Source organism: Python bivittatus, unplaced genomic scaffold (genome assembly GCF_059951505.1).
Source record: "Python bivittatus isolate LINGU-HERP-01145 unplaced genomic scaffold, Pbiv_v1 ctg000980_np1212, whole genome shotgun sequence".
Taxonomy (NCBI): Eukaryota; Metazoa; Chordata; class Lepidosauria; order Squamata; family Pythonidae; genus Python; species Python bivittatus.
In genome coordinates this window covers 59,450,858-59,478,132 of record NW_028277125.1, presented here as the reverse complement: position 1 = coordinate 59,478,132, position 27,275 = coordinate 59,450,858, and the positions used below count along the sequence as shown (strand labels likewise).

Genomic DNA, 27,275 nt, shown 5'->3' with positions numbered 1-27,275 from the left:
TTGTTGCCCTCTATTATAGGTTTTATGCTATAATATAGGCAACAATAAATTGATTATTAGATTAAAAAACTTGTCCATTTTACCATGTGAAGCCACTTAGTGTAATGCAGTTTTCCTTCACTGAATGAACAACATTTCATGAAATGCAAACCACATTTCTCCATTTACTGTGATACAGGATGTCTCTTCAGGGAGCTCAGTGAGTTTGATAATATACAGTTCTTCCCTAAGAGGAAAATTCACAAAATAAAATTAGGAGTTCTAACTAGCCAAAATGAAGATATCTGGCATAGTCCTATGCATTTCTATTTAAAAGTAAATCCCAATAGAGCTTACTCTCAGGAAATTTACAACAGAATATTAGATTGCAGTCAGCCTGAATTTCCACTGACTTTAATGAAAGAAGACAAGGCAGCTAGAAATCAAAAAGAATCAAGCATATTTCAGTTTGCCTATTTCTTTAAGGCAAGGAACTGGTGGATACATTGAAAACCACAGCTAGTCTTCCATATTTTCACTGTCTAACTTATGGTCTCCCATCAAGTGTGATTTTATAAATTACTGGTTATTATAGTTCCAGCTAGTTTGTCCAAAAATGTGTTAGCAACCATTAAGTACTCTCTAATTCTGGAAAAGGAGATGCATTTTCAGTTTATCCTTCGGTGAAAATCTTTGTAACTAGTATGTTCCCCCTGCAGATGACACTTTCCATATTGCAGCAACATGCTGAGGGCCTGATTGCTACCCAACCTGATCATCTGCAAATGACAGAAAATAGAAGTAGAATTTTAAAGAGCTGAAAAGCAAATCTGACTGCATTATGCTGATTCTGAAGTGCTCAGAAAGAAGTATCTTGGAATGCCTGGAAGATTATAGAGGAGTTTCTCAATCAGTGGTTTTAGCAAAATTTTCTAGCTTTTCCATCTGGTCTGTCTACAAACTTTGGACACAATCCAGCCAAGGTTAAATACCTTTGGGGCCTTTTAAAAAATCACCAAATGATGTGTAAATATATTTAGCTTTTAATTCTTCCTAGGGCTAGAAGCAAACCTAGAAGCAGCAACAATATGAGCCCAGCAAGATTTCTGTTTTCCTAGATCATGGTCAATAACCTTTCAGGTGCTAGAACTGAAAAGAAAGAAAGGCTGATATTTCCCAGTATCATAAATTTCATGAGATGTTGGTAATCTTTACCCCTAAAATCTTGCATGATGTCATATAAGGATACCAAGTTGTTATGCAATCTCATATAATAACACCAAAATCTTTTGAGATGTTGATATTCTTGCTTGAAATCTCAGCGATCTCATGCAGGGGCATCAAATTCTTACAAGAGTTCACCGTCTTATAAGATTTTTGACAAGTTTTTAATATAATTTGAAAGGCTCTATGAATGTCAGCGTGTCCCTCCCCCAGGTTTCTACTTTGCCTTCTCCAGTGTTGGATTAAGAAGTAGGTAGCTGGTAGCTTATCAGAGCCAAGTGAAATCTTACAGCTATCACTCACCTAAGACATTTTCCTACCTGAGGCAAAGGCTAAAACACTTTTTGTCTTATTACATCTACAGATTCTGTCCAGTTGCTTCATCTCTGCTTTATCTGTGCCATTTGAGGGTAATAGCCAACAGCTTACAAAGTAGAGGACAGATCAAGTGGCAACCACAGTGCTTCAAGGTTTTGCTGCTACCTGTTGGAATATTGGCCTCAGCCCACTATGTCACTCCACCTTTACTCTTTTTCATTCTTGTTGAACCAGCAACTTCCAGTCCACTTGAACAATTTATGAAGATGACAGACTCTAGCAGAAACCAGAGAGAAATCTCTATTCTAACAAACTGCATTAGGGAACAGATTAAAATTGCCTCAGTCCTGTTGTTAAGGCTGTAGTTCAAATTATTTGGGCACATGGGCTGTTGTGCTTCCCTCATGCCCACTTCAGAGCCCAACTGAAAAGTAATTAGTGTAGTCAGTCTCCCTATGGAAACACTACATTAAAATAGGCAAGGATATCCGAGGGTCAGGTGCCTGGACACACATATAGCGGTTACATTTACATGGTTTCATAAACACACACATGTTGTCATTATGGCATCGTCATGGTGTGCTGTTGACACTGTTACAAATAGGCACACATTGCTTAAGAAGGAGGGACAAGATTGTGAATGGTAAGCACCATACATCATGCTGCCTATTCAGTTTCATATTCAGTGAAGAATACTTGCCCACTTCAGGAAAAAATATATATACAAGGTATACAAGGTAAGGTGTGTTGCTATAAGTATTAATAATGGGAAAAAACTACAGATTTCTACCTCCATGTCAGAAAATACAGTTAAAACTGATGAATATATCCACATGAAGTTTATAAGAATATCTCTTCTTGCTACACCAATGTTAAATTGAAAAAAATAGGCTCATTGCCAATATATTATGTTCCCTTTCTTTGTCTTTCTAAGAACTGTCTTTTATTATTTGCATATTTAACTGTTTTAATGCCATTTCTTACTCATTCAATTCCAGATCCATATTAGTACCTTCATTTTGTCTGAACTGAGCTTCAATTTATTCATCCAAACTAGAACTCTGCTCAGGTACCAGCTCAAAACAACCACTGCTCCACTTGGATTAATAAAGCAATGTATTGTTCATACATTGAGGATTTATTAGTCTCATTCCTGAATTACCACTCCAGCAGTGTTACAGAGGTGCTTAATGGCAGGATAGTATCATGCCTAAAGAAAGCCTATGATGCTGGGAATTATTAATATTCTATGGTTTGCATCAGCTATAAGTGAGATGTGGAAGACTTTGAATCATGGTTGATCACACTAGATTGCATATAGAGCGGTACTGTAGCGTTGTCTTTAAGCAGTTAACTACATAGCCATTCTTGAATGGTGAAATGCTAATTAATTAGGCTGCTCATCTGAAAAAAAATTAATAAATTAGAACGGCCTTATATAGAAAGTTTGGCTTCCTAGACCCCTGTTTTGAGAAATTTATCTTATCCTGGAAGCCGGCATGGTCAGGAAATGCTTTCAAATTTACAGCAGTTCTGAGTCTTGGTGGCACCCTTGTGAGAGTATCAGAGCTTGCAGCTGTGTTTTCCTTTCTCTTTTATCTCTTCCCAGTTACTCAGCAAGGGGTAGTGCGTAATATGTCAGCTGTTGCTAACAGCTCTGACCACAAGAGAAGAATGAACAAAGACAGCTCTTCCAACAAAACTCATAGAAGACACTTATAAGAAGGCCTTCTGTGGTGCAGTGAGATTATCTTCTGCTGCAGTATAATGGGATCCCATGGCCATGGGCAGTAAGGTAGACCTGTGGAGATTTTACTAGCTATAAGAAAAAAATCTTTCTTTCCTTCTATTATATGAAGATTATTTGGGGAAACATTAATGTCTCCTGGCCTACTGGAATAGAAAGCACAGAGGAATGAAACAGGAATGACAACAGGTGACAGAGATCTAAAATTGTCTGATTGTAGCTTTTGCAATGGAAATGTCACACTCTGTATCTACATTTAATTGCTGTTACCAAAATAACATTTCTGTAGTATATTCGTCTTCATGACTGAATCACCTGAGCAGCCTCTGTTGAAGATGTAACCATTGTTATGGGTGAGGTGGATGGCTACCTGAAATAAGATGGCAAGAAATTCCTTGGTCTAAGAGGTGCACCTTTCTTAATATTTATGAGATAGGGAATATGGTCTCCAATTCAGATTAACCTGGAACCAGAAAGCTAGAACTTACTTTTTTGGTGTAACTATTTCTTCCTCCCTTTTTGAATGTTTTTGTTTGGTATTATTTTGTTTTTAAAGTATTTTAAAGTGCTTTGTATTGTGAAGTGCTTTGAGAATACAGTGTGGAACCAGGATATAAATGTCTCAAGTTAGTAATCATTTGTGAATAAAAAAGTGCCTTTGGAATGCTTTTTCTCCTTGAACTTCTGAATTAAGGCTTGAATTTTTTCATGAACTGCTGAATGTGAATATGATGACGCCCAACATTAATAAAATCTAATCATATCAGAGGATCAGACTGAGGTCCACCTAATCCACCTAAGAGGATTAAGTCCAGTAGATTTGACTTAATCCTTACATATTTCATCAGAATGGCACAATTATCAAAACAAATATGAATGAATATATTGCTTCTAAAAACATTTGGCCTTTCTAATATCACATAAGAACTTTAAGAGTCATGGTCAGCCAAATCTTAGGCTTACTTCTAGATTAGCTTTGTTTGGCAAGAGGTTATTCCAGACAAATCTTTTTAGATAATATTTTGCTTTGTGTGTCCCTTGCTATGTTACTCATGCATGTCTTGGTTATACAAGATCACAGTGGTAGTTTAATGTAATGAGGCTATGAAAAATGTTTGCCAAGTAAAAAAAAATGGGTGCCAAATTTCTCCCTTATGTACAATTTGTCAATTACAAAAGCTTTCTAGGTTACAAAAAAGAAAAGAAAAAAAGACAATGGGAAATCATTTCTTTATTCTTGCCAGAAAAGTAATGCGAATGAGTCCATGTAGTCACCAGGAGTTCGATTTTCACTCAAGGGACACTTTATCTTTATTGAGAACTCAGTACAAAAGCTTTACTCAATAACTAATTGCTAATCATGATGGTGGGATGAAATGAAAAAGACGTTAGTGAAAAAATGAATAATTAATTTATTTTTAGAATCTCTAGTTAACCATCATGTCTATGCTGTAAACCATAAAGTCCCTTAGCTGTGGTATATCTGCATTACACATATATTGTTTTGTATAGCCTCATTTATCACAATTACTGCCCAATCAAACAGATTAGTGAAAAACCTCCAAAGGACTTTCCTTGTAAAACCACAATTCCCAAGATTTTCTGCAATGAGGTCTGTGGTATGGATTGCCCAAAGTCAGCAGATCTAAAAATATTAACTGGATGTAAAGGCCCACTAAAATTAGTAAGAGGATTTCCCCCCCCCCAAATTTAGAGCAATAGCCTTGAGGGGCATATTACAGTAATAACAGTCAAGATCTCCTAGATACTATGATGTAAATAGTGAGTATCTCTATTTGGTAGACCAGTGTTGCTCAACCTTAGCAACTTTAAGCTGTGTAGACTTCAACTCCCAGAATTCTCCAGGCAGCCAGGAGGTTGAGAAACACTGTAGTAGACTGACTAGAAACTGGTCCCTACATTCTGTATTGGAAAATATTTAAACCTGAGAGTCAATATCATGTAATACATTAAGACTGACAACCTAGATGTTTCCATTTGTATTCCTGCTTTTATCATGGTGTTTTGCTCTTCTGCTGATACAGGTAATTGCTCCATAGACTTAGTTTGTAAAAATATAGCTGTAGAGGATTGAAGAAATCTGTAGGGACAATCATCATTCTTCTTGTTTGTTCTAATAATTACCATGTTATGGATGTGGTAATTGCTTTTTAAGTAAGATAAATCTCCTGCTTTTGACACTGAAACAGCTATAAATTTCTATAACCTGTTCACACTGTATAATGTGGAAAGAAAATAATTTTATTATGATTCAGGAATATAAATTTTGAGATCCTATTTAACCAACTGAAACCAATGAAGTGAAGTGCTTAATTTTTAATGGATCATGCTCTTTATTTTATTCTGATACTAACTTTACAGCCCAAGATGTTATAGAGTAGCTTCTTGAGGAATATATTCAATATGATGTTGCATCATGTATGTATGTATGTGTATATATATAGGGAGAGAGAGAGAGAGAGGGAGAGAGGGAGAGAGAGAGAGAGAGAGAGATGCCATAGGATAGTGAAAAACATTATTAGCAGCATGAAGATTCTGCCATTCAACACATACTTATAAAAGCAATTAGGGTAGCCTTCTCTGAGCCTAGGAAAGAGGAGTGAGTTTTTGGAAACACTGCAAGTTCAGAACATCTGGAGATATCTTCCTTATTTGATAAATGGTTGATTACATCTCCTGTTCATCCAAGGGTGTTTACAAAGCTAATGAAAAAAGCCCCACCCTAGCTGACAGTCTTTAGCTGTTGAGATTTGTGTAACATTGTGCTACTTTTTCTCTTTCAAGACCTCTGCAAAAACATTACACTTGGGTGTAACTGGCCTTCAAAAGTTTGACATGAATATTGATTACATGTCAACTGAGTACATGTAATGTTACAATATGCAAAACTCCAGGGCAGATAACCCAGATGCCCCTCCTGGTTCCTGGTCAGGAAAGAGGTCAAGAGGTTGACTTCTCCTTCTGAGAGGCTTGCAACATTCCTACTCTCCAGCTTCTTCTTCTTCCTACTCTCCAGCTTCTGCCACTTATTCTGAGATAGACAGATAAGAGAATGAGCTTTCTTAAATACATGGAAGCCTTTTAAAATAATGAGTTCATGCTGAAGACTTGTAATAAACTCTTAAAAATGTGCCTTTATTTAATAAAATGAAAAAGTAAAAACAACAATTATATATACAAGGGCTTTTCAGAAATTTTTACACATTTTCAATAAAGGATAACTACAGTTCATTGTAAGTGTCTATAATTCATAACCTATGAAAGCAACTTCTTCATAAATCATAAGCAACATGAAGTCTTCAATTTACTGAGTAATTAGGACCATAAATTTATCTTTCCCACATTGAAGGGCTAGTTTCTTAACAATAAGAAGAGCACAGAGAATCCATTTCCAGCTGTCAATTTCCATGTACTAGGTATGTAATTCAAAAAAATATATATATATAGGGCAATCCAAAAATATTAAACTCTTTCTCAAAGTCAAATAAATATATGTTATTACTTCTTCCCAGAACATAGCTTTAGGACGTAGCAAAAATATATGTTTTAATAAAGTGTTATTCTTGGTGCATCTCCAGGAACACAATTATTTACTCACTGCTGTTCTGTGCAAAGGTGAAAGAGTCTAGTCCAAAATGTGTTTGTGGTTGAATAAACTGTAATCTAAGGTCCATCAAAATTATAATGCAATCTGCTGTTTAATAAATTTAACAAATTATATTAATTGGATAAAATGTTATCTATTTTACATACTTTTGATAAAACAATATAAAACTAAAAGCTCAAGCCTCATGGGCAAGTGGAGACTGAAATGAGATTAGTAAAAATGAAATGTTGAAGTTGGCACCAAAGGACAACCAGCATATGTGGGCATTGATCATGACATTTATATACCTTACTCAAGGGGCAAAGGAAAGTAAAATTTTTATAGATCTTTAAATCTAAATCAGAGCCATTTTCTTGTAAGGGTTAACAGCACTGGGCTAGAAACTGGGAGACTCTGAGGTTTAGTCCTGACTTCACCACAAAGCAGGTGACCTTGGGCCAGTCATGCTCTCTCAGCCCTAGGAAGAAGGCAATGGCAAACCACTTCCAAAATCTTGCCAAGAAAAATGCAGAAACTTGTCCAGGCAGTCTTCAGAAATCAAGACTAAGTTAAAGGCACAAATTACTATTATTAAATCTAAATCAAAGTACCCCAAAGAAACAGAGAAAACCACTGTTTTCATGGGGGGAAAAGGTATAGAGGCATCTAACAGAAACGGCAGGCCATTACGTGGTAATAGGAGCCAAATACAAAGCAGTCATAAAGTTGTATCAATTTGACTTTCAACAAGGTCATCAGGAGTTGGGGCAAGCAAGGATTCATAAGGAGAGGCCAAAGTCAAAGCAAGCAAATGAACATAGTCATGCTCATCAGAAAATGGATCATGAATCAGGCCCTTGAGACCAAATTAACAGAGAATAAATCTGTTGAAGGCTACTAGTGATAATGGCTAAGTATTTGGTCCAGAACTGGAGACAATATGATACTTATACAGTTGCTGAGAACATGAGTGGGAGTGTGCTTTTTTGTATCCTGTTTTTTGTATCCTGGACTTTTCACTGGCAACTGTTTAGCTATCATGAGAACAGAATGCTGGACTAGACAGGCCTTTGGCCTGATCCTTCACAACTCTTCTTTTTATCTGATGCAGAATGCTAAAAAATTCCATCTTACTTAATATTAGCAAAAAAAGAAAGGCAGGCAGGGGAGGGAAATCCTTGAAATAAACCTAGGGGACTATAGTAAATGGGAATCTTGAAATTCTACAAAGGAAGAGTCATGATACCTGAACATAGAATGTAATGTTCAGCTTATACTGTATCTCTGTATATAGTAATAACCCCAAACTTTCTGGTCCTTAAACTCTGGAAAATTTAATGGCCTCTGGTTGATGCTGAACTACAACTCATCATTTCTAGTGAGAGCGTATGGAGGTAATTAACAATATTTAGAAGACAACATGTTTCCCTCTAACATTACTGAGGCCATACATACATTAATGTCTCATCACCTTCTCCACAAAAGAAGGGATGATAAATCTGAAGAATATTTCCAGAATTCCTTACCTGTTTCTAATTATATTTAGCCCACTGTGAATGAAAGATGCCATTTCTGCATTTCCTGGACACTAACCCAACATTTTCTAGCAATCTGCTGAATTAGGTCAAGACAACCTTCTCAACATTGCATCATTAATTATACGGAACTTCACCTTCTCTTATTTCTGCCCAGCTTATGGTCCAAACAAACCTGGAAAGCACTAAGTTGGAGAAGATTGGTATAGGGCAGAAAAAGGAAGAATATAATGCAATTTATCGGTAACATGGCCGTTGTATTAGGAAAGAATAAGATACATAGAGCTGGTACTCAGCTGCCTTTTGCTAGCCAGTCCAAATGTTTTATAAAAACTGAATGCAGCTGCTATTAGTATTACACATTTTGTTTTACTTTTAGCAAGGAAATATTTGGGTCATCTGAGGGGAACATAGGCCCATTTTTTTTTCTTGTGATGGATCTTTCCAGTGCTTAAAGGCGAATAGGAAAATACCTCTTTGGAACAAAAAATAAATTAGCAAACCAAAGTTTTCAGTTACCTTGGTTCCATTATATTTTGAAACCTAAATTGCTTTCTTTCTGTCTATCCACCATCCCCATGCCCTGTTGCTCTTGGTAGACTGCTTATGATAATTTCTTAGTATTGAATTATGCATATGCATTTTGAAAAGTATACTCATTGAACACTGAATAACTGAAAGGATTTTTACAAACTTTTCTCCCTACCCCCCCCCCGCCCATCTCTGTTATAGCCAAAATCAAACTGCTTGTTCTTTGGGGGTATTTTTGTTTAGTTCTTAGAATTAAGTGAAAAGAATAAGGAATGTTTGGCATTTGTGGGAAGAAAAAATATCCCAGAAGTTCAAATGTCTGGATTCTATAGCTTCAGTAAAAGCGATGGTTCTCCCAGTGCCTACATAACCATAAAAGGACTCTGGAGAACTTAAAATTGCTTTCCTTCTAATAGGGGGCCCTGCTGTAAGGATCTGCTGTACATTCCTCAAAACATTTGGTTGGAAATGGTACAGATATATTTGCAGGGCCTAATACCTGATATCCTTGTATAGTTGCAGAGCCCAAATAGCGCCCATTTCTGATACCTGTTCGGGTTCTTTCATTTTTTTTAAAAAAATGAGGGAGTCTATTGCTCTAAGTGCACAAAAGTAATTACAGTCCTGATGGATTGGGCCAGGAATGCATAATCCATGATCCATAGGCCACATGTACTATATTTGTAGGGGAGCCTCCAAGACTGTACTGTTGGAAATATTTGTCATACGATTTTCCACTTGGGGAAAAAAAGAAGTAAAATAGATGTGACAGGCTTAACCTACTTACTTTATAAGCAGGCAAGAAAATATTTAAACATATATGCCTCCTAACACTACAATAGACCAAAGTCCCACTAATTCAATGTTCTGCTCCTACAGCGGCCAATTAGAAAAACCTGAGGCAAAACATGAGTTCAATCACTTGATCAGGTTTTTTAAAAGTTAGTATTTTGTGGGCTGCTATCTTAATTGGTGGCCTTGTCTACCAGGTGGCTGGGTTAGATATCATTTCCCACAATGCCCTTGAAGTAGCATCACTCTGGGTTATTATGGGAAATTCTACTGCTGCTGAGCTTAGCAATCCAGTGCAGTTTGATTGCTGAGAATGATGCCTGCCACAAGAACTAAGGATGCTCACTGACAGAAGATAGGAGCCTCCTGAAATTATATTGCCCAGAACAATTGGAGCCAGTTCTGTATATTTGCACAATTCTAAGCTTATGACAAGAGTATTTCCTTTTGTCAGCCTTTGCTGATCTCCTATCAGAATGAGTAAAATTCCACAGATTTATTACTTGATTATTTTGTTGGCTTATTTTGTTCTGTGTTTCTGTCTTTCCTGAATTTTGTTGTAGAGAATTTCTAAAATTAATTCTAGAATTGAAGTGTAATGTACCAAAGCTTTCAGCTGATTTGCATTTTTCCTTCTTCCTGACCTTATCAAAAGGAATACATGTCTGCATTGGTAAAATCTGGATCCCTCCCAACTTTGTAGGTGTGGCTGAATCAAGATGACTTTTTGTGATGTGCTTCATAGATACATACAGGTGCTCCTGATCATTGGTGAATTAATATAATACAAAATGAAACATGATATATGCACATTTCATTACCATTTTAAACAAAATTCTCCTACTAATGAACTCATATGCATTGATAATGTTGGATGGAGATGAATAGGAATGAATTGACAGTTATGCTTAAGTCATAGTCCTATGACAATTTTTTTTAAAAAGTACAGTTTGGCACAAATGCTTTTCTGGGATTCTTCTGTCAAAGTTGTGAGCAAAGAAACTGAGTGGACAATTTCTTTGAGTTTCTCTGAATAATGGAGAAATTCTCCAGCAATGTCATATAGACAGGACTTTGCCTTTACAGTGATAGTGGCATCAGTAGTAAAATTACCCAATGGGAGGATTTCACTCATGATACTTATTCTTAGGATTTATTTGAAGTCTGAGTAGCCAGGAAAGATGAAGACCACTGAAGAGATGATTATATAGTGAAATACATGACATTCTCCTATCTAGTATCTCTTAGCCACCTGCTAAACCCAATAAATGCAGGAGTAGTACACTCTACCCACAAGAATTTTGTTGGATATTCTCTACTCCTTTGAAAGAATTTCTAAAACATTTTTTGTCTAATTGAATGAGACCTGCTTGAACAAAAAATGCAAGGAAATTCCTTTGTTCAGCTTCATCCAAAAGTAAGTTTTATTAAACTCAGCAGAGTTTATTTTTGAATATATATACTTAAAATATATTACCAAAAACCTTGCATTCCAGAACTCTGTATATTGGTATATGGAATATGGAATGATGGAGCTTTCCTAAAAACTTTTATTATTAAATTATTTTAAAAAATTATTTTGGAAATAAGACCACAAGATTCAAAACCCCAAACCTAGAGGAAATTTCAAATAAAGAACCACTAGTTCTAAACATGTTGTCACAGGCCAAGGCTGTTTACAATAGCATGTGCTGAATTCATCAGCACTGATTAGGTCTTGGCTTATGGTAATAGACAAGCAAACAGCTGCAATTGTCCTTCAGTACCAGTGGCAGCTGTGGTGATTTATGTGGACTTTAACAGGTGCCATTAGTAACTGCACTGCCAGCTAAGTCTGGAATAGCATGGCAAAGCATCAGTGAGGAATAATAGTGAGAATCATCAACAATGGTTGATGCTCAGAATAGGAAAAGGCCTTCTTGGAGGAAGAGATTCTCACAATAGTTCTAGAGAACATTCACTAATTCCCACAAACAAAAAATAGGGATACAATATCTGGGTTGCAAAAACAGGTCATGTACCAGATGGCAGCAAACAGATAACAATTTGCAACTGTTCTAGTGGTTGTCTGGATTTTTGTACCCTGAAACTCAAGCAGATATCCTATCAAGAAACCAGTAGAATTTGGAAACCTGATGCCCTAATTAGGCTGATTCCTTTGTCCTATCTGCCCCAATACTCCAGGCTTGCAATATAAGATTTAATCATAAATCCAAACTGAAATTCATCTTCAAGTCAGCAACAATACCTATCTCATAGTATAAGATATGTTGTCTTAAAGGCAAGTTACATTATAATTTAATACATATTTTGCAGCTGCCCCTCCAGGATTTTTTTAGCTTGAATCATACAAAAGCCTTTTCAAGATCAGATTATTAGGCATTTAGAGCAAAGGAGATCGATTCTTCTTTCAGCCTCTTGATTCAATCCCTTAAAAAAAATTAAAAACCTGTGCCTGTTCATGGTAGTTCTTAGAACTAAGGTATTAAGCCCCACCCCATGTGGTGGTTGCCATTAAGATTAGACCTCAGTGTAACTAGTGACAGATTTAAATGCCTATTTTAAAAAAATAAAAATAAAAAATAATGTTTCTTTTGGAGTTGATGCTCTTAAATGACACAACTAATTAAAGGTGAATATATTTATATGTGCTATGTGTTTTATTTCCATTACATATTGCTATTGTATTCAGCAATCAACCTTCAACTCCATATTCGTGTATACATTTAATAACCCTGGTTTATTCACTTGATCGCATGATTCCATAAATCAACTTTCTCACATTCATGCATTTATTAATGGCCTGCTGAAGAGCAAACATTTGGTTTGTACATTCCCCGCCCACAATGAATTTCCCAAGTTTTTCATATCCTCACTTCTTGTACCCTTATGATCCAAATTCTACCAAACACCTTCCTGGACACACTTAGCAAACGCTTGTCTTTTGCTTGATTTATATACCTCCAGGAGTTCAAGGCAACATGCATAGTATTGCCCTGTCTACTTCTACCCCCATAACAGCAGTCTTGCAAGCTTGGATGATCTGACAGAGGGTGATAAGCCCAAAGTCATTCAATGGGGTTCCATTAAATGTGGGCTTGAACCTTCACTTCCTAATCCTAGTTTAGCGCTATGATCACATCATACACTGACTCTCTAATAACAGTGCAACTCAGCAAACACGCTTTTTGCCATAATAGATTTTTAAACCTATCTTCCATTACGACACATAAAAACACTTTCTGTCTAGGATAAGCTTTAAATATTAGAGCTAAATGATATGTATGTCTGTATTCTGTGTGGCAGAATCCCTGGGATCTCTAAGTTATGGAAAGAGAATGTAAGTGCAAGGTAATTTATTTACCTTCTTCCCATATCAAAATTCTCCTGATATAGTTTAAATGAGAAGAGCACTTTCATTTTTGTTTTTAACATGATGGGATCCTTCAAGCAGTGCTAATGTCAGCTTTTTCTGAAGTGCTAGAGAGAGAGGCAGGGTTTTTTTGTTTTTTGTTACAGAGCAAGTGATCATAGAATTCCTTCAGGTGTCTTGAAATTGCAACTGTACTGGATTTTCTGATAACCCAAAAGCAGGTATGTGCAAATGAAAATATCTAGTTGGTAGTAGTTTAAAAAGAACGGGACAAAACTTAAGGGCCACTTGCACACAAAGCTTTGAAGGTTGCATTCCTGGGTATATTTCCATGAAATAAAGGATACATTGTTTCAGTATCTACTGCCAAGAAATAGCAGAAGAATTTAGAAAAGAATGTCTCAATACATCAACTTATAATTATACTTCTGCATGTGGGAAAGGGACAGAATTAAAATTGGGTGAAGCTAAAAATATTGCATTGTTTCCAGAGATTTAAACTTCACTTTGTTACAAAATCTTAGGTGAAAAATAAACTGTAATTGCTTCTGCCATTTCCCTCGCTACGTGAAATGGAAATTTTCATACAACTGCCATAAGACAGAAATAATAAGGAGCTGATAAAGGCAGACAGAGATTCTTTACATTTCCTCTTTTTCAGGAACCCGTTTTATTCCTGTTTATCTATGACATGGGGGAAGGAGTCAGACTGCAAACTATGCTGAGAGAAGACACCACGCTGAGTGAATAGAGGGAGGCAAACTATCTATGAAGTGTGGAGAAATGATAAAACACGGTGGGCATACGGTAGCTGCACATCGCGTTCAGACTACGGCTTGCAGTTCCTACAATGGTTTTTACATCTTTTTGTTCTAGGGGAAACTTCTATTCGATATTTGTCAAAACAGTGTGCAGGGAAAGGACCTTTAAGCCGCCTCCCTTCAGCACTGCAGTTAGCAAGAGGAAAAAAACTTCCATCATCCTCATCATCGGAAATTTATTTTCATACCGCTAAACCTAGGACTGTACCTGGAATGAGATCATCTTTTTTTTTTAAATTATTATCCTATAGTGTGATTTCCCTCCCCAGAATTCTCCCCTGTTCTTCCAGGTATATATTTTTTAAATCTTTTGATCTGACTACAAGTTAATGTAGGTGGCCTGCCTATACGGGGTGAATTCCTTATTATTGAGGTAGGATCTGAGATTAGAAAGAGGAGGCTTGTGCCTGTCATCTAAACTTTGGAGAAATCTGCAGCGTTTACAGACAATGATTCTGAATCGACCTGGTGCAATGAGCTACCCGCAAAAAGGTGTGGCTTTGGCTGACGACAGGGTTTTCCACCTGTGACAAAAGATTCATGTAGTATTTTATGGGCTATGGGTCAGCTGCTGGCGAATTTTGTTTTTTAAATATCTAGATCTTTCTTGAATGAGAGCTATTAATAATGTGTTGAACTGAGAAAGAACTTAGTAATGTTTCTTTGGTTTAGAAGCAAATGGGAAAAAAAAATCTATAGATAAAAAATCTAAAGCAACAGATCAATTTTCAAATAATTTAAGCAGTCTGATGCACTGAGTATCCTGGACCACCTTTTTTACACAAAAAAATCTTTGGTTCTGCTAAAGCAACTCAGAAACCTGTTTTCAAATTAGCACTATGAGTGATCCCTGTTAGTATATTTTTAAGATTCTAAGCAGACATAAACCCTTAAACTTACAATAATTCCTGCCGATGCTACTCCAACAAGGGCTGAAAATTGATATTGAGGGAAAAATGGAAAGCCTATCAATTTTGACCTAACTGTATAGCATAGAAGGATTTGTAACCCCCCATCTTGTACCTTGTGAAGTGTGGAGAAATGTAAGAGGTGAAACTTACTCAGGCCAGAAAACTCTGTCATTGCTAAATTTCTGCTTTCTACTCAGTGAAAAAAAAGCATGATTGTCCTGACAAAAAAGTTGTCAAACTCTACTGATGGAGCACATTAATCTGTGCATTTTCACTGACAAGTTATGCATTGGCATTGACAACCTAATTAACTTGTACACCATTCATTTGAGGTTTTTGTTGCTCAATGGAAGACAACAGGCAATTTACAATTTGCATATATTTGCATGCATGAATTAATATGTGTAAATAAAGAATCCTTGGGAGCCAACAGAAAATTCTAAGAATCCCATTTCTTGCCCTCATCCTGACATTGCAGCTTGACTGTGAATAGCTAGGGGAAAGGGAAAGGAAAGAACATTGCTTGGTCAGCCACACCGGACAATGAGAAATATTAATAAGTGGGTTATTCAGTCTACTACTTTCATGTCTTTTGCAAGAAGTTAGACACGTATCTATGTTCCAGCTATTGCAGACTGCATTCGTTTAGAGGAAACATTTCTGTTAGATTTGATTGGCCATACAGAAAAGTCATCTATTCGGTTGGCTTTGATTATTGCCATCTGGTCAGTAAAAATAGTACACTTTTTTATAAAATGTAGATGTGATAAACTGATGGTAGATCATTTAAAAGGGAGCTACAGGCATTTGTGGAGGATGGAGTTGCCAGTGGCCATGAGGCTTGATGGCTGTTCACTACCTCCAGAATCAAAAGCATCACACCAGCTTAAATACCAGCTACTAGAGGCCGTGGAAGAGGGTGATCTTCTTCCCTCTCTCAGAGAGTTCATTTTAATTACCAGTTAATAATTTAAATATCCTTTTTTTTTGGCCTGACCCTGCCAGTTTTTGAAATGTAGCTTCTGATAAGTATATACACATACCCACATATACGTGCATACAAGCATAGAAGTCTTTCTCTCACCCACTTGAAACTCCTGGATTATTTTCAGCTGTAGTTGGCAAATGTATGCTGACAAGGTTTGGAAACTGGGAATTGTTCAGGACTTTTGTCTGTGTTTATAATTCTTTTCTGCCTACTCTTCCTTTTTGGGAAAATCATTTTAAGTTTAGGGTTGTCTTCCTTTTGAATAAATGCTTGCAAAACCAGAGTGGAATGCATTCTTGCTATCTGCATGGAAAAGATCTTGCACAGGAAGATCTTTTCCATATATGAGAGTTCGTTGGTACTATCCTTGCACTACCAAATTGCACAAGAAAATTTAACTTATTGTAAATCTTTGTCTTCGGTTGGTACGTGGGTTAATTTAATTTACTAAATGAGTACTGCTAAAATATACAAGCATTTGTGGAATGTTGCTAGTGGCTGTTTTCCTTCTTGTGGTCATATGAATTCAATCCATGGTTCCCAATAAGAAGCATTGTTTTTCTTTGTTTTTTCCATTTTTTAAATTTGTTGAAAACATTTCAAAACAATTTGTTCATCTGCTTCTGTTAATTGTCTCTGTGCTTATTCTGGACAAAGAACTCTTGTAAAGTTGGGAGATAACATTTTAAACAATCATAACTGATTTCTTTTTTTAATATGATACAGTCTGGTTTTCTGTAGTTTGTTGAATATGTCAGAGATGCAGTTTCAGTGACATTGATTCTTAAGCACCTCATGGTGGCCAAAAGGGGTCAGGGGCTGTAGGAAGACAGTGAGGGATCTACTCTGTGCCCCTTCTTTCCCTATCACTCTATCTACTCTTTGTCTAAGTGGTTGCTAATCCCAGGTCACTTCCTTCTGCTTTTCTTCCCAGCGACGGAGCACACATTCTTAGGCTTTCCTCCTGATGAGACATAGGGTAGGGTAGACTAGGCTTTGCCTATCCCTCTAATGTATTTCTTGTAAATAAATCTCATTTCTGATATAGCTGTAAAACCTGCTTCACTAATCATTGCTCAGGTCAGATTCCACTCTCAGGAACACTCACACGCACACACACCTTCTACCTCCAACAGATTGTATATGTAGTGGAAAGAGTAGAAACCTAATAAATCAATAAACTAAATTTATTGAAACACTTTTTTCATAAAATACAAGTTTTTATGAAGTGTAGAAATACAATATGAAATGCAGCAATAGGGCATATTATTGGTCAAAAGACAGTTTTTAAAAACCTAGTATTGCTGGTATTGCTTTGGCAATAATCCCCAAACCCAAAAATAACTAGTCAGAAATTTGTGTGTATGTGTGAATGAGAAAACCTATATGTACACCCACCTACCCCCTGAAAGAAAGAATTCATTTCCTACAGGGGAACCAATTATATGACTTCTTGTATTTCGCAGATCCATCTGGAGAATTTAATCACTCAGACAGCATGAATGATTCAAGTCAAATCGTTTTACAGTCAATCAGTCCCTGAGGGTACATGTAGCTTTTATTAAACCTGTGCTATTGAAAATGACGTCTTGAAAGAAGTAATGCTTCAGATTACTTAAGATTCTGAGCACTAGAGTTTTGAGTTGAAATTCTTTTTTTCATCCCATATTAACAGAGTAGAAGGCAAATGTATGGCTAAGCCATAGAGTGAGGGAATAAAATTTTGCTCTTTTTATTACTGTCCACAAATGAGGGACGGGGTAAAATAGAAGACCCTCTCCCAAGGTTTCTTACTTGAGTCAGACAAAGAGGTCTGGCCACAAAATCTGCATTTCATGTACAAATTACCTGCCTAAGTTAGGCCTGTGTAGAGAGTACGTTTGTAGTCAACTATTTGTGCTATCTGATTCTATTCATCCTTCATTGCTTTCAAGAAAACACACAATAACACATACATTTGATGGTGCACTTACTAGACTTCATCTACACTTGGATATGCCTTTGAATTTGCTTAAGACTGACGCTTTGGCTATTATATAGTACTCATGAGTTGGGCTTAGGTGGATATTCTTCAAGGTTATCCTTCACTATCTTGTTTGTTGCAGTAGGATGGGAGAATTCTCTTTTCAGTTTGAAGGATTCCTTAAGTGGAATCAGGAACTGGACTTGGTTGAGACATCCTTATTCTCTAGGGTTGTTGACCTCAGCTATAATTCTCCTTAAGGTATGAAATTATTATTTATAGGTTTGGATAGAAAAGCAGCTTTTTTCTCTCAACTCGGTTCTCTCATGTATGACCCAAATTAGTTTTCAAATGATAGAATGTGCAGCTGTTTTTATTTCTATGACAGTCTCCTTATCTGCTATTTTTAGAAGGCAAAACTGTGAGTGTGGGAAAGACAAAGATAATTTTATCAAAGACCTCTCTAACTTTGATTTATCATTCAAACCCTGAACTTGCCACTTGCTCTACTTTTGTCTGAAGATCAGAACTTGCTCTTTCATGCTTTGGTGAATACTTATCAATAGGACATATACACACATCTATTGATCCTCACCAGTATGGTGAGACCATACAGAGACCAGACAGAAGTTTGAAAGTCTGTTTTAAGTAAATATTTCATTTATTTATTTATACATTCACATGACTTCACTGCATTTTGTAGAACAATCTCTCACCTCTAAGTATATCTGTACAAGGAACATCCATTCTAGACATGATGGGAGAAGAGAGTTCTAACTCTTTCAAATATATAGTAAATATTACCACTGATTGATATTGTCATTCTAGGAGAAAAGGGTCTTTTATAGGAATCTTCTGCACTACAGAGGATATTACAGAGGACATAAGTTACTGCTGTAATTCTGAAGTTCCTTACTTGTTCTGTGCTGCTGTATAAGAGCAGAACTGGAATGAAAGATGTTTTAAGATCGGTTGTCGAGCACTGATGCATTGTCAGAGGTGTTGTTGATTTAAGTGGCATAGGAATGCAACATTTGACTAGAGATAATCTAAATGGAAAAAGAATATAAATGAATAACGTTTTTAAATGGCAAAATAAAATACTAGACTAGACTGATTATAAAAAGGACAATCCATTGCAAAAGCATGTAGATCTCTGTTGTATTTAAAAGGCATTTATATTGTGGAAGATTGTACTGAATTATGGAAATAAGATATACAGATGAAAGAAAGCAATGGAGATCCCTTATATTCATTGGTTTTCATTTGTCATAGATGAACATGGGCCAACTGCATAGAGAAATGGGTGTTTGTTTATTTTTAATTCCTGTCCTGCAATTTCAGTGTCTGCAGGAAGCCCCATCTCACATCAGCAAGGAAGGCATCTTTGCATTCATATCTCTTTATATGAGTAGAACCACTCCTTCCATTGAAATATATCAAGAAACTTTCTAGAACTCTAGAAATATACATACATAAAGCAAAATTAGAACACAAAACAGACATTATTTTTATTTGCTTCTGTATAGATTGCAGTAGAATGTTCTTCTGCCTGTAGATTCTGCTTTTAGTATCTAGAATATCTGAAATTTTCACAAATACACTGAAGAAATTAGATGGACCAACCTGCATCAGAACTGTAAATATGCATTAACATGGTATAAGAATAGGAAAAGTGTTCTTTTTTTTAATCCTTTGATAGTCTTGTTATTTGGAAGAGGAGGCCTATTGAAGGATATAATGTGGTTGGTTAAAAAAACCCTTTTCCTGAATAATGAATCATAGGAAAATTCATGGGAGAATATGCATTATTAAATGCTTTGAAGAAACAATCATTGGAACGATAATATAAGAACACATATCATAACAATATTTAATTGGTATACTCTTTGTTCTTTTGGCCAAAATAAAATCAGATACACAGTTTGACATTTGAGACTGATCCCTGGAACTCCTCCAGCTCACTTACCTTGCTTGAGTTATTTTATCTAGATTTCAGTCTGAAAAAATGAAAATGGGTTGACATTTTTATACATGTGTGTTTATTTTGATGGAACTGATCTTCAGTTTTCAACATTTAAATACTGCAAAAGAAATCCTAATTTGTTTCATTTGTGTTTGCAAAAATCACGATTCAGCATTTCTTGAAAAAGTTTGATGCTGTGATATAGACGGGTCAATAGTGAATAAATAAATGTAATTAATACACTTCTGTTTTGTATTGTTTTCCCTCAAAAAGAGAAAGACTCAGAAATCTTTGGGTGTGATTTGAACAAAATCACAACAAACTGCAAAGTATAGGGTGCCTATTTAAAGTACCTGATGTTTGAACAGTCCAATCCTATTTTTAGCTAGGTTTTAACTACATGTATTATGATTATTGGGCAATGTATACCTCTATCTTGATGTTTTCATGAATGAGCAGTTGCTTGGGGGTGGCATACTTCCTACTTTCAGTGCAGTGTGCCTAGAGAAAAGCTTTATTCTGTTCCCAGACATTGGGGGGAAAGTTCCCATTGACAGAAATGATAGACCTTCAGCTTGTTATAAAAGAAACCTAAGCTACCTCTTATGAAATAAATAGAACAAGTAGTTTGGCCATTTGTATAAATGTAAAACATTATACACACAACTTATTGCTATATTTTTCTGGTCTTAGTCTCAGGTTAATGTATTTTTCAAAAAAATGTATCAATGGTTTCTCTTAGTATCTTTCTCACTAATCTCTTTGTTGAATTTCTGTTCCTGCCAACTCTAGAAGAACTTGAGAACAATGTTCAGAAGCCCTGTTTAAAATTCTGGGAATGGATGCATGGGACACACTAAACATAATGTGACTTTTTAGGCTTTGACTTAGCATGGGCAGGTAATAAGCTTGTCACTCTGATTTGTAAAGCCTGGCTTATGAACTTAGTGTTAAATTCAGGCTTAGCATAGTATGTCACATAGCAGTGTTTGTGTGATGGAATATAAAGAGAGGGTTAGAGGAAATTTTGATGCATGGGAAGATAGAGCCAAAGTATATAGATTTGTAGGAGAGCCTGTCAATTTCTCCAAATCAAACCATTAGGCCCATTTGATGTGTTAAACTTATAATCAGTCCAGAGACTTGAAGGACATTTATTCATTCCATCCAAATTGATTCAACTCCTCAAATCAAATAGCCACTTTCAGATCTGAAATATTCAATTCAGATTGAATCTTGGCTGATCCATACATTCATATTAACAGCCTGTGGCTATTATGGCTGAAGCCAGCAATAAAAACACCCACTAGAATGGAGAAAGATGAAGGAGGAACATCTGCAACTAATGACATTTATATGCTGCTCAGTAATAATGTTCCATGGGGACTTACAAAATCAGTAAAATGTTAACATTTTACAAAAATCATCTATAAAACAAAAATACATATCTATTTAGGATATCTAAAAGGATCTGAGAAAATGTTTAACTGTTGGGCAAACTTTTTATGAAGTTCACTCATGTGGTGTGTCTGCACCAAAATTAATAAACTATTTTCAAAAGCATCTCTGTGGGTAGCATATTGCAACAGCGTGGATGGGAAGTTATGGGGAGAGGAGTAATATAATAGATATCACTAACTTCAGAAAAAGAGACTTCTTAAAAATCTCTATAAATACCTCAGATCTCATCATATTCAACAATGGCATTGATAACTCTCTTTAAACTAGTTTGTATATTTCATATATTGGTTTCTATCAGATTGATATAGTTAAGGAATCAAATACTAGCATTAATTTCATTTCTGTCTATAGACTGTGTCCCAAATGTATGGAATCTAATACATACATGGAAGTTCAAAATTAATCACCATGCAGCTGAGACCGGAAATACCTGCTTTGTGTTCATTAAGCTCATATTGTATGTATGGCAATGGGCAAAGAGATGCACAGTACACTAGAGTTTAGACTCGAAATATGACCGGTTGGCTTTTTAATCACTGAGATTGGGATCCAAGATTTAATTTGAGAAAAGAGGTACAGGTAGTCCTTGCTTAATGACCACAATTGGGACAGAGAACTCCATCGCTAAGCATCATGGTTGTTAAGCAAATCATCATGTGACCATGACTAGCGATTTACTGCTGGCTTTTCCATTGACTCTGCTTGTCGGAAGCTGGCTGTGAAATGTGCAAATGGTGATCACATGACTGTGGGACGCTGTGGTGGTTGTAAATACCTGCTGGTTGCATAGTGCCAGAATCTCGATCACATGACTGTGGGGATGCTGCGACAGCGAGGACTGGTCATAAAGTTACTTTTTCAGCACTGTTGTAACTTTGAATGGTCACTAAACAGGACAGTTGTTAAGCAAGGACTACCTGTATTATTTTTATATTGTCAACAGCACTTAGAAGTGATATGAAGTAAAAGAAAGTCATGGAACATTATGATGAAATTAATTGATAAATCATTATCATCATCGTCATCATACATGCATAATTCCAAAAGCACCAAGCAGGGATTGGCCTAGATGACCTCTGAGATATCTTCCAACTTCATGATTAAGTTATTTATCCCTTACATTTATTTGCTGAGGACATTAATTACCTTTATGTGCTGAAGACGCACAGGGAATCTTTCTAGGAGCAGTTAAAAACCCTTGTGTCTTTCCATCTAGCTATGACAAGAAGAACAATACTAAGAGCCAGTCAAAAATATTCTAACAATATAAATACATAAAAGGCAATCCCACAAATGCCATTGCTGCATTGGTTGCAAATAGGCTTCCAAAAGTAATTGTGTTGCCCTGTTAAGCCCTCTATGGCTTGGGTCCAGGGTACTTTAGGTTCTGTTTCTTCCATGTTGAATCTGGTGACTTACCTGCTCATGCAGGGAGAGAATGCTAAGGCACCTATCCCTACAAGAATTGAAGGGGGCCTTCTGTCTTGTGGCCTTTAAGTTCTGTAACACATTAACCTGGAAGTGTTCCTGGCACCCTCCCTCTAACCTCTACCTCATTTGCTGTCCTTTCACAATACATTAAATTTGCCGCTCCAGGGTTGTGAGGCTACTGTGGCTTAGTGATACTGCTGGTAGAAAGGACAGGTGTTTGGACAGATACCGTAAAGTGATCTTATCAGGTTTAAAAAATTTTTTTGAGATGTAAACATAGAAGTTTCCCATGGGAAGCATTCTTATAATTAATTTCAAAGTCTTAATTCAAGTCTATTTGGACCTCTAATCCATTTAAAACTTTCTAAAATCAATACTCTAATTACCCTTTTGCTGAATATGCCCCCCCCAAAAATTCTTTTTACAAAACCTTAAACTCATAATTAAAATTTCTTTCTTAAAGGATTGAAGAAAAATCCAGTGAATTATTTTTTATTTTATTTATTTAGATTTTTTTATTTTACCTTTATTATTTTTATAAGTGACTCAAGGTGGCAAACATACCTAACACTCCTTCCTCCTCCTATTTTCCCCACAACAACAATCCTGTGAGGTGGGTTGGGTTGAGAAAGAGTGACTGGCTCAAAGTCACCCAGCTGGCTTTCACGCCTAAGGTGGGACCAGAACCCATAGTCTCCTGGCTTCTAGCCTACTGCCTTAACCACTAGACCAAACTGGCTCTCGGTTTGAATATGAATTTGAATATTTTATGAATACAATAAAACTTGCAGTTCTGAAGGTTCTCAATGTTTAAAAAGCAGTTAAAAAAAAATAAAGTAAAATCCAAAGTGATTAAGAAGTGAGGTTTAGTTGAACCTTGAGTCTGTAAAGACTACGTTGACAGCTTTGAGCTTGGTGGAATCTCATGACTCCCAGCCATTTGCAAGCTGACTGCAAAAAGTTTGGTTCCTGTCATTTACTCCAAAAGAACGACTGTCCGGAGTACATGTGGGCAATCTCAAAATCTTTCCTTTCTCCAGAGAGATTTTGGCAGTCTGGATCCAGCATCCAGCTGTAATTTTTAGCTGTAATGTCCTCCCCTCTTTGCAGAACGTCAGTCTGCCATTTCCTCACCAGAAGTCTTCCCTTCCCACTTTAATTTCAAGGCTATTATTAGAAGCTATTATTGTTTATTTGTAATTTTAAATGCAAGCAGAGCAAAAAACACATATTGACATTTATTAATAGAGTTTGGATCTTCCCCAAACTGAAGTACTAATAAACATTTAACTGAATAGTTGATTCCTTCTTCTTTCAGCTAAGAGAAGCCAGCAAAATATATGGACTATGGCTAAAAAAAGAGTCTCTTTTATCATTATTATGTTGGTGTAGATAATATCCATTAATTCATAAGCTTCATGAAGAGTTTACAGAATAATTGTTAACATTACAAGTTCTACAGTTTTTCCTCCTCTCTGTTAAGTTTGAGAATAGAAGTAATATTGTCATACTTTAAAAATATTTTAAAAGTATTAAAAAATATTTTTAATATTTTTAAAAAGCCAAACTGAGGTTAGCCAGCAATGTGGTATACTGAATACATATAATGAACTACAGTTAGTCGCTGAATCCTGATGGATTTCACATACTTTTCTTTATCTCTTACTAGTAACAGGTAATATTAAGCTATGCAATGATTGTTCTATAGCATGGAAGTCTAAGGTTATTCTGATCACTTGGTAGCCTATCTACGTTATCATATGCTTTCTTTACGTTGTTTTTGGTATGAAGTATGATAGCAGTAGTTTTCCAGTCATCAGACATAGATGCAATCTTCAAGTATATATTAAACAAATTGCACAGGTATTCCATAATCAAACCACATCCATATTTTAACATTTCCTTGGCTGTACCATAGATATACTCATATAATACTCATATTTGCAGCCTTACCATTTTCTACAACCATGACATTTAAGACTTCCTTTTACCATTTTCTTCTGGGACACATACATTTACAGCATATGTTTCAATTAACATATCATTCTCATTCCCATAGAAATCTCTCAATCGCTTACTCTGCTGGAGGGTGCTTATGCAGTTCTCTACACCCAAATCCAAGACATTTTTTAAAACTTTTGATATTTTTACTACATTTTTTCTAACTACCTTTTTATCTCTGTCCGCATTATATATCTTTCTCTGATCATTTTTTTAAGCGATCATTCTTTTACATGTATTTTTCCATCTACAGTCAGTTTCACTCCACCAAACCTCCTTTTATACAATTTCCATTCACACAAGTCCACACACTTGTGTGGCATTTTAAAACATAGTTATTTTCACTTTGTTCCAAACAGTTTCCACATTCGATTTCCTTTTGTCTATTTTCCTTGTTGGGAGATTACTTTATCTTCTAAAACTTTTTAATACAGAACTCATACTTTATCTTCCTGCAGTGATTTTCCTTGTTGGTCTGTCTTCTTTTCTGAGCAACAGCCCCCAGTTCCATAACGTAAGAATTTCAGGTTTGATCCTACCACGTACTCAAGAATTCCTTTTTTGTGTCCCGTTCTGTCTAAATTTTGCTCCTCTCATGTTCCTCTGATTTATTTCACAGTTTTGTTTCCAGTTTTATGCTTATAGATCTTTTCCTTTTTTTAGTTTTTGAGAAATTTGATACATGCTTTCTACAACTCAGAATTCTACTGTATGCCTGGTGTTCAAATAAATATCAATAGGCTTCTACAGAGAACCAACAAAAACACTAAGCTAATCAACAATCCACCTCTTTTATTTATTTGGGCCTGTAATATTTTTTGCAATTTTTTTGCTGTTCTACAATAAGCATCAAGGAAATGTTTGCCTAGTGACTTGATTCCATAGAGTATATAATTTCACCTTTCAAAACCAGCATGCAGGCACAAGTCCATATTTAATTACTGTAAGTCAGGTTTGAACTTGTTTATAACCCAGCTATGAAATTATATTATATGTAAACTAAATATATTTTTTCAGTGCTTGTTGTATGACATTTCAGAAGAATATATTCATTCATATATATATATTCAGAAGAATATATTCATTCATATATATATTCAGAGGAAGGGCAGGATGAAAAGGAAATAAACCATTTCATATCATATACCAAATTTATATCATGTACATCTGTTAATTTTAAAGTATTAACAGGATGATTGCTCAAAATCTGTGTTTTAATTTGATTCATAAAGATCTTGACCAAAGGCCAGGATGGGAGTTATTTATCTACTTGTAGTTCATCCATATTAGTTTGACTGTCACTATTCCTATGTATATCAACTAGCAAAAAATTCCTCTTATTCTGTTTTTTTTTTGGATTAAAATTACTGTATGGTCACAGACCATAATTCCATTGTGCTAAAGAGATCGTATTCCCAGGCAAATATGCAGCTTAAATATTTTCACATTCTTGAAATGAAAACTTAAGAGTTTCCAGGCACTCCACAGTCCTGAATATAGGTCTCCCTTTACCATTTTACTTTTACTGCAGTCCTGTGAAGGGAATAGACTGAGTAAAGATGCCTGGCTCATGGTCTGGCTGAACAAACGTTTTATGATGGAAGTTGCTTGTTTGGGTGTCCCAAAATAGAAATGTTATAGCCTGTCAAACATACCATCATAAACAGTGCAATTTGTCCACTTTATTAAACATTTGTTTCCCATCACAGTTTATCCACAATAGCACTGAGAAATTTAAACTAGAAGTATTGCAGGACTGTGCTGTAAATTTTAAGGCAACCATTCCCCAGCTATACAGTAATGATGTCGAGAATGACTCAAAATATCTATTATAAGTCCCTTCCATCAGACATTTCGAGAGATTACAAATTGCCCAAACTGTAAAATCTAAACCTGTCTTTCTTTCTTTTTTTTTGAAAAAGTCTAGAAGATGATGCTGTTATTGCGTCTGGGGAATATATAGAACAGAATCAGGAAGTTATTGTTTCCATGGCAATTGGGGCTCATTCATTAGACACAAATAGAAAGATAACATAATGAATTATTTCTGAGAAAAGATAGAAGAGGAGGAAAGGAACAATGCTGTTTTTCCCAACTAGGGGTTGTGTATCCCTTCTTTTATAATTCAAATAAGCTTCAAATTTAACCTCAAGGTATAATGAATGCAATTTATATGCTGCATATAAGGACTCTTTAAAAGAAGAAGAAAAGATAGCTCTTTTGTCACATCATCTAAATCCAGCAGAATAATTTGCATATGCTAATACTGCTTTTGCAAAACTTGCATGCATGACCATTTGCTGCTTAATTATTTTGAGCTGAGGGTAAGACTAACTCAGTTCTACCTTTTGGTGCTGTCAGAGCTGAGAGTACCCATCAATTGTCGGGCAGCTATATGGGTTTCTGGCACATACATGCAAAAGGAGACATTAGATTTGACTTATGGAGAAGTAGATTTTTCTTTATTCCATTCCTTCCTTATGCTATCAGATTAGCAATAGCTTTAAATTCCTTTGTTTCATTTGCATCTTCTTTTCTGTATGACATGTATATGCCTGCATGCGTGGGCAGACTGCTAAAACAATTGATGTGAGCATATGCAGTATGTGTATACATGAACAATTTTA

The 27,275-nt window shown here is 35.8% G+C and overlaps 2 long non-coding RNA genes across 3 annotated transcripts in view; one reads left to right on the top strand and one right to left on the bottom strand.

Moving 5' to 3' along the window:
* LOC148213599 (uncharacterized) overlaps positions 1–27,275 on the bottom strand; it is an 82,951-nt gene that overhangs the window by 34,811 nt on the left and 20,865 nt on the right. The window contains exon 2 of the long non-coding RNA XR_015794389.1: positions 18,706–18,838. This is a non-coding gene — a long non-coding RNA (uncharacterized LOC148213599). The remainder of the gene's footprint in view (positions 1–18,705; positions 18,839–27,275) is intronic.
* Positions 3,135–27,275, top strand: part of LOC112540797 (uncharacterized) — a 40,013-nt gene continuing 15,872 nt past the window's right edge. Inside the window, exons 1-2 of one of the 2 annotated variants that reach the window (XR_003084857.2) lie at positions 3,135–3,457; positions 13,768–13,902. This is a non-coding gene — a long non-coding RNA (uncharacterized LOC112540797). The remainder of the gene's footprint in view (positions 3,458–13,767; positions 13,903–27,275) is intronic. The other variant, XR_003084856.2, reaches the window with a different exon arrangement.